Source organism: Carassius carassius, chromosome 10, assembly GCF_963082965.1.
Source record: "Carassius carassius chromosome 10, fCarCar2.1, whole genome shotgun sequence".
NCBI classification, from domain to species: domain Eukaryota; kingdom Metazoa; phylum Chordata; class Actinopteri; order Cypriniformes; family Cyprinidae; genus Carassius; species Carassius carassius.
The window spans coordinates 24,986,424-24,998,740 of NC_081764.1; the positions used below are offsets into that span (position 1 = coordinate 24,986,424).

General features: G+C 41.3%; 1 pseudogene; it reads left to right on the top strand.

Moving 5' to 3' along the window:
• Window positions 1–12,317, top strand: part of LOC132152320 (obscurin-like protein 1) — a 43,847-nt pseudogene that overhangs the window by 6,924 nt on the left and 24,606 nt on the right.

Below are 12,317 nucleotides of genomic sequence, written 5' to 3' on the forward strand. Positions count from 1 at the left end.
ATAAAAAACTATCACTGCAGAATTGCAACAGTGAAAACTCACCACACTTGTACTACAGATATTAATATATGTACTACTACATCTATATTACTGTAGTTGAACAGTAAAAAATAAAATGTAGTAGAAACTTGTATCTTGTATTTCTATTAAAACTGATAGCAGCAGTCCACTGACTGGAACTGATGGGGATACACTGGGACACTGCCCTGATTTCAGCCATATTGATGTCAGTCGTAACCATGCAATATAAACTGCATATTCTTTATGATATTTGTTCAACAGTGGACTAACAGCTAGCTACACAATCTACTGTAGAGCATTTACAAATCAGAAAGTATACTGGATCCAGAAAGAATGTTCAAGAAAGAGAGTTTTTATTATTATTATTATTATTATTATTATTATTATTGTTATTATTAGCCAAAATGATATGTATTTCTTCATTAACTTTTCCAACTTTGTCTCATTATAACCATCTGTAAAATGTATTTGGTGATTAAATGAGCTGCAAGTTCCCAACTTAGAGAGACAACTTAAGTTCCCCCCCCACACACACACACTGGTTAGACCCATTCATAGACCCATTAGACACACTCACAAGAAGTTATAATGACAGGAATGTTACATATGTCAGATTGAAAAATGTTGACCAGTGTTAAATGTTTTATTTTATTTATTTATTTTTCTAGAGCTGGATATGTGCCACAGATATTTGTGCCATTTCTAATTCCAGTGATAACATATAATTACTCATTACCAGACAGTAAAAGTGCTCAATGTTTGCTTTGATACCTGTGCCCAGTTCTGGTGAAATGTGGAAGAGATGCTTTTCTTAAATGTCAGATTGGTGGAGAACCCCAACCAGATGTGATCTGGGAACGGATCCACCAGAACAAGAAGTCAGAATTGTGAATCAACAAAAGGATGGGGTGGTACAGAAAGCAGACCCATTCCAAGACGACAAGCATCGTTTTCTGATCAAACTTCTTTCTCTAAGAGTTGACCATGGAGAAGATACTGCATTCTCCTGCTGGTGAGCCTTTACCTCAGTTGGTTTGGGAGAAAGTCGATAAACAGTTGAATGAGATCTATGAAAGTTCCTACTGGTTCCAGCTGAAGATTTTCAGAACAAGAGATTTTCCATCTGAACATCCACCCAGATGGAGTGGTTTACATGTGCAAAGCAGTCAACAAGCCTGGCGAAGCAATGACTGGAGCTGTGCTCCTGGTACAGCCCATTCCAGAACAAAGAGAGGGAAGCAAGACAAATGGCTACACCAATGGCTATTGCTTACCACACCAACTGAGGGCCAAATGCTCCAAAGAGCCTCACTTGAATGTGTGGAAGGCTAAGAAGTTCACAGTCACAGAAGGCAAACATACCAAATTCCATTGCTATGTCCCAGGAAAGTATAAACCAGAGCTTGTATGAAAAAACTATGGAGAGAACACTATGCTGGGTTGGTGATTTCTCATTGTTGAGGATAGGGAGGGGTATTACACCCTGAAAGTATTGTACTGTAAGCAGCAGGATACAGGACTCTACATATGTGCCGCCTCAAAATGCACTGGGAAACTGAGTGCTGTGCAACTGTCAGTTAAAGGTAATTCCCTTTTTAATTAGATTTTTCAGTAACATATTTGTACCTAACAACTAACTGTCACAGTCATGGACTTCCTTTGTGATATCCCTATTTGGTCATGTTCCGTTCCTATTTTAGTTAATTGATTACTCCCCACCGGTTCCCGTTCTTCTCATTACTTTCCTTGTGTTTAAATACCCTGTCTGTTTAGTTCCAGTTTGTTCGCTTTTCATGTGATGTTCAATTATTTGGATTTGTGTTTGGATGTGCCCTTTTCCCTCCCGTGGATCATTAAAAGCCTTATTTGTTATCTCCTTCGTCGTGCGCTTTACTTTGCACACCCACGTGTGTTACAGAATAGCAGACCTAAAAGTAAGTAAGTTAGCTGCATTTTTCTTTCGTTCTCGTTTTTATTTTCTCCCTCTCCCGGAATGGCTACCCCAGCAGTCCGACTTCTGTGCCTTGAGCAACTGGAGGACCATACCAGGGACTTTCTCGATCTGGCGTGCCTTACGGACTTCCCTGCCGACTTGCTCTGTGCTTTCTACTATGCCGGCGTGAACAAACGATTTCCGCCAGTCCTAGATCACCTGTGTCTCCGCTGGTTCCGTCCAGCCCTAATCCTCCTGTGTTCCCTCCCAGCCTCCCTCTTCCGCCTCCTCCCAGACCAGTCAGTTCCTCTGCTCCATCTCTGCTGGTGCCTGTCAGCCCTTTGGCTCACCCTCAGTCAGCGCCATTCGGCGCCAACGCTCTGGTCCGCCACGGAACTTCCAGTCTCCAGCTCCGCCTTGGCGTGAGGATCCCCTGTCTCTGCGTCCAGCCTGCGAGCCCTGGACTCCACCTCAGACCTCCGACTCATCGGCTCCACTTTGGCTATTAGCTCCCTCGGCTCAACCGGTGTCTGGCATCCCACCAGATCCACTGGGTTCCCTCGTCCCTAATGTTATTGTGTCTGGTCTTGGCAGAAAAGATCTGCTAGGCTGATACTGAGACTTGCTACTGCCAGTCCATCCACAGACATGCTGCTGTAAGTATGTAAGAAATACTGCAGCATATTTAACATATATGAAATTACCCCCCCCCCCAACAAAGCAGGAGACACAACAAAATGGACAATGCAGCCCATACATGCATGCAGAATAATGTAGAGCACAAGCTGGACATACATATATCCACACAAATGGAAAGAATGAAAACAGGACAGTACAAAACACCCCCCAAAACAAGCAGATCTACCTCCAAGAAATATGTACTTCTGCTGCTCCAAACAGAAATGTGAACCGCATGTATTACTATGTGTGCCTGGGCTACCATGCCGATACTTACCATGATTTACACTAGTGGCCTATGGATATGTGTGCCTGGGACTGATGAGATAAGAAACCCAAGCAGCTGCCTGAAGCAAAATATCATAATTTAAAGTAATTTGATAATCGTCATTGACATAACTTTTATACTCTTATTTGTATAGTAAAGCCATTAGGATGATAAAAAAGCGTGACTGAGACATCAACAGCACACTCATAATAACTAATGAAAAAATCATCCTTGGAAATAAATGAACATGGCACTGAGGTTACTCAACTAAATATGGACAACACCTGTTTAAGTGTATACAAATGTGATAATGATTATTTCACCTGTTCTCATGATTGTAACTTGTCGGTGTGTCCTTGCAGCAATTACATACACTAGACTACTTGTTGCTGCAGCTGTATAAACTGTTGCGTATATGCTTAGTATTTTGCCCCTGTATACGAATGCAAGACTGTTAAAAATGATGCTCAGTTTAAAACTTGATTATGGTTGCTCATTTAGAAATTAATAAGGGAGACCACTTAATAAACACAGTAAAATGCGTAAGAGTGTTAACTTATCTTTCGGATTTCGGATGCTTTCTGAAAAGATGCTACACAGATAGCACTAACCAAGTATTTAAATGTTGAGCAGTAAGCTCATTGCCTGCTGATATGAAAAGAAACCAATCAACTGCACCATCTGTATAATGATGTGATTATATCAGATTGAGTTAGAACCGGCCTGCACCATCTAGAGTTTCATGACAGAACTTTGTATTTATATTCCATTTATCTTCCATTGCCACCTGAGTCACAGTACAATGAAATTACAAAAAAAAAACCTTTATTGATGTTGACTGACTCACATCTAGAACCACAATTTTGGACCCAAAAGATGACATCCACATGGAGCGTTATGTCTCTGAGGAGGTAGTCATGAACTGAGAGCTCTCTCGAACAAATGGAGATGGCCTAAAGTTCCAGGAGAGTGAGAATATCAGACTCAGTGCTAAACGTCCATACAGGAGAGTAACCATTCTTTGCACTGATGGCATTCTGGAGAGTATGTGTGTGACACAGGATGCGACTTTTCAGCTCATTCAATTTCAGCTCATTATTATGGGTAAGTATAAGGATAGGTTTCAAGTGATTTTCTCTTTTCTTTTTCTCTGTTTTATTCTTCTTGTCTAGATAAGTTTTTTTTATATTAAAATGTGTTAAATTACAAATACATATTTAGTAAATACTGATTAAGTTATTAGAATTGCTGTTTGTTAAGTAGTAATTGCTATAGTAATTGATTAAATTATTATTTTAACCAAATATTTGTTATACTGCTTTTATATACAGCGGGAATAACCTATCCCTCATTGTAGAATTTGCCAAAAACCACCAGCATGTATTTTTTTTCATATTTTGTCAACCATTATGCTCTTACCTTTTCTAAACCCAGAGGCATTGTGTCCCTTGAAAATGAAAGCTTTAGCTTAAGTTCTGACAGGAAGACTCAATTACTTTGTCACTCAATACCTTCATCATTATCCAATCACGTCTTTATACTACGGTATAAAAGATCGTACTTACTCATGTTTGAGTCCGCAGATGCCAACGCGATAACAATTGCTCGCGCTACTGCTAACCACCATGTCCAACGATACCCCAATCGTCTGCGACTACTCAGACTCCGATGACGAGTTTGTCCCGCCCTCTCCTCTTCCAACCCGGCATAGCACGCGCCTCCAGCACCGTGACTCGCCATGGGCTACGTGTTCTACGGAGGACGTGTACAGTACTCTGGAATCAGCCGGCATTCCCGTCAGCCAAGGTCTGTCCAGAGAAGATCTTCTTCTTCTCGCCCAAAATACCCTGGGTAATCCACCTGAGTCCGTCTCTAATATCGCAACTCCTTCAGCGCCCGGCCACTCAAAACAAGCTGGCAGAAAGAGAACAGCGAAGTCATCATCACCACATCCAGCCAAAAGAACCACGCTGCATGCTCGGGCACCTGTTCATCCGGACATCACCGAGCCTGACGGAGTTAACACTCAACTCCTCCAAGCGGTTCAAAGCCTCTCCCAAACCGTCAAAAGTCTGGAATCAAGGATGGCAAAATTTGAACAGTCAGCTGCTAATTTTAATGGCCCGTATCCGGCTGTCAACTTCGCTGTAACTCCTCCTGCCAGTGGATTAAGCGATCCCCCGAACGTCGCTTCTACTTCTTCAGCCCCGCCAACTTCTCACCAACCGGCTCAGACTCCATTCCAAGATGTCTCCACTCCAACCAAAACTCCATTATTTAACCTTTCAACAGCAACCCCTTGCCTGCTATTCGGTAGGCATTTCGTTTCTCCAGCCGCTGCTACGGTATCTCCCCACATCAGAACAAACATCATCCAAGGTAAGGATTTAAACCTTGCTTCACTACTGCTTCCCAGCAGGCTGACAGGAAGGTGGTCGACTGTGGTGACATGGCAGTCTTGCTTAAAACTTCCGATCCGAGGTTACAACGGAATCTCACATTCGCAGAGTTCATTATCGCTTTCAGCGTATTCAGAGACATTCTGTGTCAGGCTTTCCCAGATCGAAGGGAAGAATTGGATTTGTATTTAGCCATGATGGCTGACTTCAATCAACGTTACGGGGGCACATTATTCTACGAATATCATAAATCATTCTCCGCTAAATCCGCTTCCTTTATTTCGCTGTTTAAATCCAGACTAGACTGGTCCGTGACGGACACTGAACTTCTCATTCGCCATTTCGGCGGTGCCAAAATGCTGGCTTGTAACATCTGTAGCGCTCACGGACACTCGTCGTCTTTCTGCCCCAAAGCTTTTGCCAGCCAAGAGACGCACGCTGTCCAGAGTGCTGATAACGTAAGGCTTCCACATTACAGCAAGAAACGCTATATCACAGAAAACAAAGGCCCTTTTATTTGCAATCACTTTAATGAATCTGTCTGTTCCTTCTATCAATGTAAATATGAACACATTTGCAGTTTCTGCAAGGATCCGCACCCGAAATCGGTCTGTCCACGCCGGTACAAACCTTCAATCCAAGGAAAAGCCCCATTTCGGAGAAAATTCTGAAAAGCCACCCTTCTACTCCCATTAATGTTTCTAATCTCTCTAGCTACCTCTCTTCTCATCCCGATCCGACTTTTGTCGATTATCTAATCCCCGGTCTGTCTCAAGGGTTTCGGGTGGGCATCCTTTCCAATCTCACCACCTCTTTCATAGCTAAAAATCTTCAAGGTAGCCGGTCAAGGTGCTTGGTTAGCTAAAGCTGATATCACAGATGCTTTTAAAACTATGCCAATCCATTCCTCTGACTGGCCACTTTTTGGTGTTAAATGGAATTCTAAATTCTATTTTGCTGTTAGGCTTACATTTGGGTGTAGAAGTAGCCCTCACATTTTTAATAACCTCTCTGAAGCGATGTGCTTGATTTTGCTGAACGTCTGCAAGCTCCCTTTCGTTTTACATTTGCTCGACGATTTTCTGTTGATCGATTATCCGTCTTCTCAATCTGCAGTCCTGGACATTTAAAAAAATATTTTTAGCGACGTCGACATCCCCCTTTCTGCTGAGAAAACTTTGGGACCCTCTACTTCATTAGAATTTCTGGGGATTTCCCTAGATTCAGTGCTAATGCAAGCTTCTCTTCCCCCCGAAAAACTCGCAAGAATCAGGATTTTTTTGGAATCTTTCCCCTCCCTACATTCTATATCAAAGCGCGATTTGCTTTCGCTACTCGGACACCTACATTTCGCTATCAGGATCATTCCTCAAGGCAGAGCTTTCATTTCACAATTGTTAACTCTGGCACATTCCGTGGAAAAACTAAGCGATCAGATCCAACTAGACGAAGGCTGTTTATCTGAAATTTAATTCTGGAAAAGACTGCTTAACGATTGGATTGGTATTTCTTTTTTCTACAATGACGATTTTGAATCATCGCTCCAACTCCAATTATTCACCGACACGGCCCCTTCAATCGGTTTCGGGGGGTTCTTCCAAGGGCAATGGTTTGCTGAAAAATGGCCCAACAACTTCCCCAAAACTGCTTCCGACTCCATTTCATCCGCGCTTTACGAGATATATCCTACAGCCGTCGCCAGCATCATCTGGGACCCAGAATGGTCACGTAAACGTATCTTGATGCTCTGCGATAACGAAGCCACAGTCGCCATCATTAATAAAGGTAGATCTTCTTGCCATATGATCATGCCTTTTCTGAGACGGTTAATTTGGCAGTCCGTTGTTTCCAATTTTATCATCAAAGCTGAACACATACCCGGTCACTTCAATGTTATTGCTGATGCGCTCTCTCGATTTCGATTCAGACTTTCAGACAGCTGTGCCCCTCAGCCAACCAGGATCCTTCGATCTGCCCTCCGTTACCAGACATAATACTAAACTAAATGACCTGCTTACGTCAGCTAGAAATTACATTTCTAAAGGCGTCGCGCCCTCTACACTCAAAGCCTACACGTCTGCATGGTCCGCTTTTCTAATGTTTTGATTTTCGTTCCAAATTCCTGTTTTTCCTATCCTAATTTCGACCGTTTGCTCCTTTCTCATCTTTAATTTCGAAAATCGCAATCTATAAATTTCTTCTATTCGCAGACTCCTCGCCGGCATCCAATTCTATGGTAAATTTTTTAATCCTAATTTTCAAAGCCTTTTTTCCGAATATTCCGTTCGATTACTACTTAAGGGATTCGCTAAATCTTCCAACAAAACTAAAGACAAACGTCTGCCTATTACCCTGCCTATATTGCAAAAATTAATTACTTCCGTCCGCTATTGCCTTCTTTCTAAGTACCTCAATATTCTTCTCGAGGCAGTGTTTTTATCTGCCTTCTACGGGTTTATGCGTCCAGGGGAATTCACTTCAGAAACTAATCAATTCGATCCTGCTCGCGGCATTTCCTTTTCAGATCTACGATTCGGACCTAAATTCTTCACACTCTTCCTTAAGCACTCTAAAAGCGATGCGCAAGGTTCTGGCGCAACCTTAAAAATTTCAAAAATCAATAATAATTTCTGTCCCTTCTCAGCCATGGTGAAATTCCTTAAAATCCGGCCTAGAACTTCTAAAAACGCACTGCTCTTTATTTGACCTAACGGAGCACCCCTTTCCAAGGCCTGTTTCAGAACTCACTTAACCACTGTTCTCAAAAGCTGCAGTCTATCCCCCTCTCTCTATACCAGCCATTCATTCAGAATTGGGGCAGCTACTTCAGCAGCTAAATGAGGAATCTCTACGTCAGCTATTAAGATCATGGGCAGATGGTCTTCCTCAGCGTTCGAATCATACATCAGACCTGATGCAAAAACCATTCTCCAAGCTCAGCAAGATCTCCAGTAACAAATCAGGTAAATTCATGCAATTACTGGTGGTGGTGTTACATAATATATGTACATATTATATATCTGTATGGTCTATCGAGGCCTGTCTATGTCTGGCCTATCGTGGCTATATCTGTATGGTCTATCAAGGCCCGTCTGTGTCTGGCCTATCGTGGCTATTTCTGTATGGTCTATCGAGGCCTGTCTGTGTTTGGCCTATCGTGGCTATATCTGTATGGTCTATCGAGGCCTGTCTGCGTCTGGCCTATCGTGGCTATTTCTGTTTGTCTATCGAAGCTTGTCTGTGTCTGGCCTATCGTGGCTATTTCTGTATGGTCTATCGAGGTCTGTCTGCGTCTGGCCTATCGTGGCTATATCTGTATGGTCAGTGTTGGGGAGTAACTAGTTACATGTAACGGCGTTACGTAATTTAATTACAAAATTATAGTAACTGTAATTAGTTACAGTTACTAAGAAAAAATGAGTAATTAAATTACAGTTACTTATGAATTTTTTAACGATTACAAAGGGGATTACATTTAAATATTTACACACATCCACATACAGATTCAACTGATTTCTTTCCCAAATTGCACTGACTATTCTGAGACATACCGCCCTAATAATTTCCGGGATGCGGAAATACAGTCTGGTTCGTAGAATCCAGTCATAAAAACGGAATGCCTAACGCGGACGGAATATGCCACATTTTGGATGACTAAATCAAAAGTAGGTCAGTACACTTGAATCAAAACATGACATGGACTAGTGTCTGTGAATATAAAGCCCCAGAAATGCAATATATGACTTGCACATTCTGCGTGTCTGTGGAAATCAGGCGCGGACTGGACACCGGGAGAACCGGGACAATTTCGGTGGCCTGGCAGCCGATTTTGCCCTCTATTTAATATCATTATTGTATAATTGCCTGCCGAATGTACTAAAGCGATCATTTGCGAATCCGCCATTTGATAATTAAATCTCTAATAAGTCATGAAGTGTTAGTCATGACTCGCGCGCTCTCCACGCCTCCGCCAAACGGTTTGGATCAACTCAGAGTAATCAATGCGAGAGAGAGAGAGAGAGAGAGAGAGAGAGGGAGAGGGAGAGAGGGAGAGAGAGAGAGAGACTATGGAAGCGCACTGGAGCAGAGAAGCAAAACTCCTGTTCAGGGTTTTAGGTCAGTTTCATCTGTAAAGATGCTTTTTTGTCTTTGTTTTTTTATTTATTTAATCAAGCAGCAGCACTTTGCTCATCAGTCATCACTCAAAAAACTATATAAAGGACATCATTATTATCAGTTGTAATGTTACAGTAGGAATTTATCTGAAAAAAAAATCCGATTTTTTTTATAGGTTTAGGGGGAGCTTGACAGACAACAACACAACCCTTACGAAAATTAACATTTTAATATTTAACTATAAATCCATAGAAAATGGTTACTATTGTTTAACTGTGATCACCAAAAATGTAAAATTATTTTACAAATGTATTTATTTAAAAATAAATACAAATCCATTTGCAAAAAAAAACAAACAAAACAAGGTTATTTTACTTTTATATAGGCTAATAAAAGCATGGTAATTTTTTGTAAGGGAAAAACATGACTCGTGTACAGTATTAGGATTTTTCTATAAAGATATTGTAGTATTGTAGAGTATTGTATTGTAAAGTATAGTTTTGTTCAATCTTGAGTATTAAAGTCACGAGAGAGATGGATAACAGGGCAAAATAAAGAGACTGAAGAGAAAAATGGAAGTGATGGTACAGTTCAGGAGAGAACTTTTAATTATTTTGCATGTCCCCAAATTAAAGATTTAAACCTTTTTTTATGTCAGGTCCATACAAAAAATAGTATTGTTCATGAATTTGTTTGTATGAGTTTGAATTTTCCAGTCTGAATTTTTTTCCCAGTCCGCCCCTCCTGTAAATTAATGCCAAAGACATGGTTTCATTTACTACACATATATAGGCCTACTGAAGCTCGCACTGTTTTCAACCTCTGCTGCCTCAGTATAGGAGTACACGAGCACATAAACATAATTTCTAGAACTGCTCTGTGTCACTTCATGTGCATTTTACTTATTTTGAGAAAACTATCATCATATACAAAGAGACAGCAGTTTAAAAAAAACACCAATGTTTCAGGAGTTTATTACACAGAATACGTCACATGCTTATTAGATAAATGTATTTAAGTTGATGTATATGCTTTTATTTATTATTCTTTAAATTTCACAAATTTAGAAAAGTAATCAAAAAGTACTCAAAAGTAATTAGTTACATTACTTTAATAAAGTAATTGAAAAAGTTACACTACTATTACATTTTAAACAGGGTAACTTGTAATCTGTAACCTATTACATTTCCAAAGTAACCTTCCCAACACTGTGTATGGTCTATCGAGGCCTGTCTGTTTCTGGCCTATCGTGGCTATATCTGTATGGTCTATCGAGGCTTGTCTGTGTCTGGCCTATCGTGGCTATATCTGTATGGTCTATCGAGGCCTGTCTGTGTCTGGTCTGTCGTGGCTATATCTGTATGGTCTATCGAAACCTGTCTGCGTCTGGCCTATCGTGGCTTGTCTGCGTCTGGCCTATCGTGGCTATATCTGTATGGTCTATCGAGGCCTGTCTGTGTCTGGCCTATCGTGGCTATTTCTATATGGTCTATTGAGGCCTGTCTGTGTCTGGCCTATCGTGGCTATATCGGTATGGTCTATCGAGGCCTGTCTGTTTCTGGCCTATCGTGGCTATATCTGTATAGTCTATCGAGGCCTGTCTGTGTCTGGCCTATAGTGGCTATTTCTATATGGTCTATTGAGGCCTGTCTGTGTCTGGCCTATCGTGGCTATTTCTGTATGGTCTATCGAGGCCTGTCTGCGTCTGGCCTATCGTGGCTTGTCTGCGTCTGGCCTATCGTGGCTATATCTGTATGGTCTATTGAGGCCTGTCTGCGTCTGTCCTATGAGGTTGCGTTATATGATGACATTGTATTGGAGTGTGAGCTGTCCACTGCCAGTGGTGTAGTCAATTGGTATAAAAGTTGAAGTCCTATTGAGGAGAATGAACGCTTCTGTTCTGAGGAGGAAGGTGTTTTCAGAACCCTGGTCATTCTCTGTGCAGAGCTGTAGGACTCTGGAGAATATGTTGTTGATGCTAAAGATGATTCGATTTCAATTCATGTCATAATACAAGGTAAAAAGTGTCTTTCAATTGTATTGATGAGAACCTGTGCATGATCCCTATAGCGAACAAAAGTCATAACAAGATACTTTTGATTAGGGATCAGTGAAGATCATGGGCAAGGCTGGTGATCCTGATTACCAGGAGATGGTGACAGAAGATGATCACATCTTAGCTTGTGAGGTTTCTCGAGCCAATGCACCAGTTAAGTAGCTATTCAATGAAAAGCAATTGGTCCCCAATGAGCACACACATATTGAAAGCCATGGAATTCTCTGGAAACTGACTTTATACATCATCCTACCTTCTGACTCTGGAAAATATATGTGTAATGCTGTTGATGACCAAATGATAACCATTGTTAAATTTCAAGGAACTGGAAACATGTCACGCTGTCTGGTCTCTGTTTCCCTGAGTCTCCACTAGTGGTCTCACTTCCCCATAGGCACCTCACCGTAGGCACTACAATTCCCACAAAGCCTTGTCCCTTCATCACAGTAATTGCACTCCTGTTAATTGCACTCAGGTGTCTTCACTTGATAGTCATTACCCTGCCTATATTAACGGGTCTTTTTCTGTTTGTCTTCATGGAGTCCTTTCATTCCGTCAGCCAGTTTCCTCGCCTTCCGAGTTTCCTGTTCCTATCCCTGTTGTTTGTTTTTGGATGGATTTCTGGTTTTGACCCCTGCTTGTTGGATTCTGATTTGGATTACCCATTAAAACCACACTGCGTTTGGATCTCTCGTCTCCTGTGTTTCCCTGGGTTCCGATCGTAACAAAACAATCATAACAATCCCCATATCTTCATATTAATACACATACACACACACACACACACACACACACATACACACACACATATATATATATATATATATATATATATATATATATATA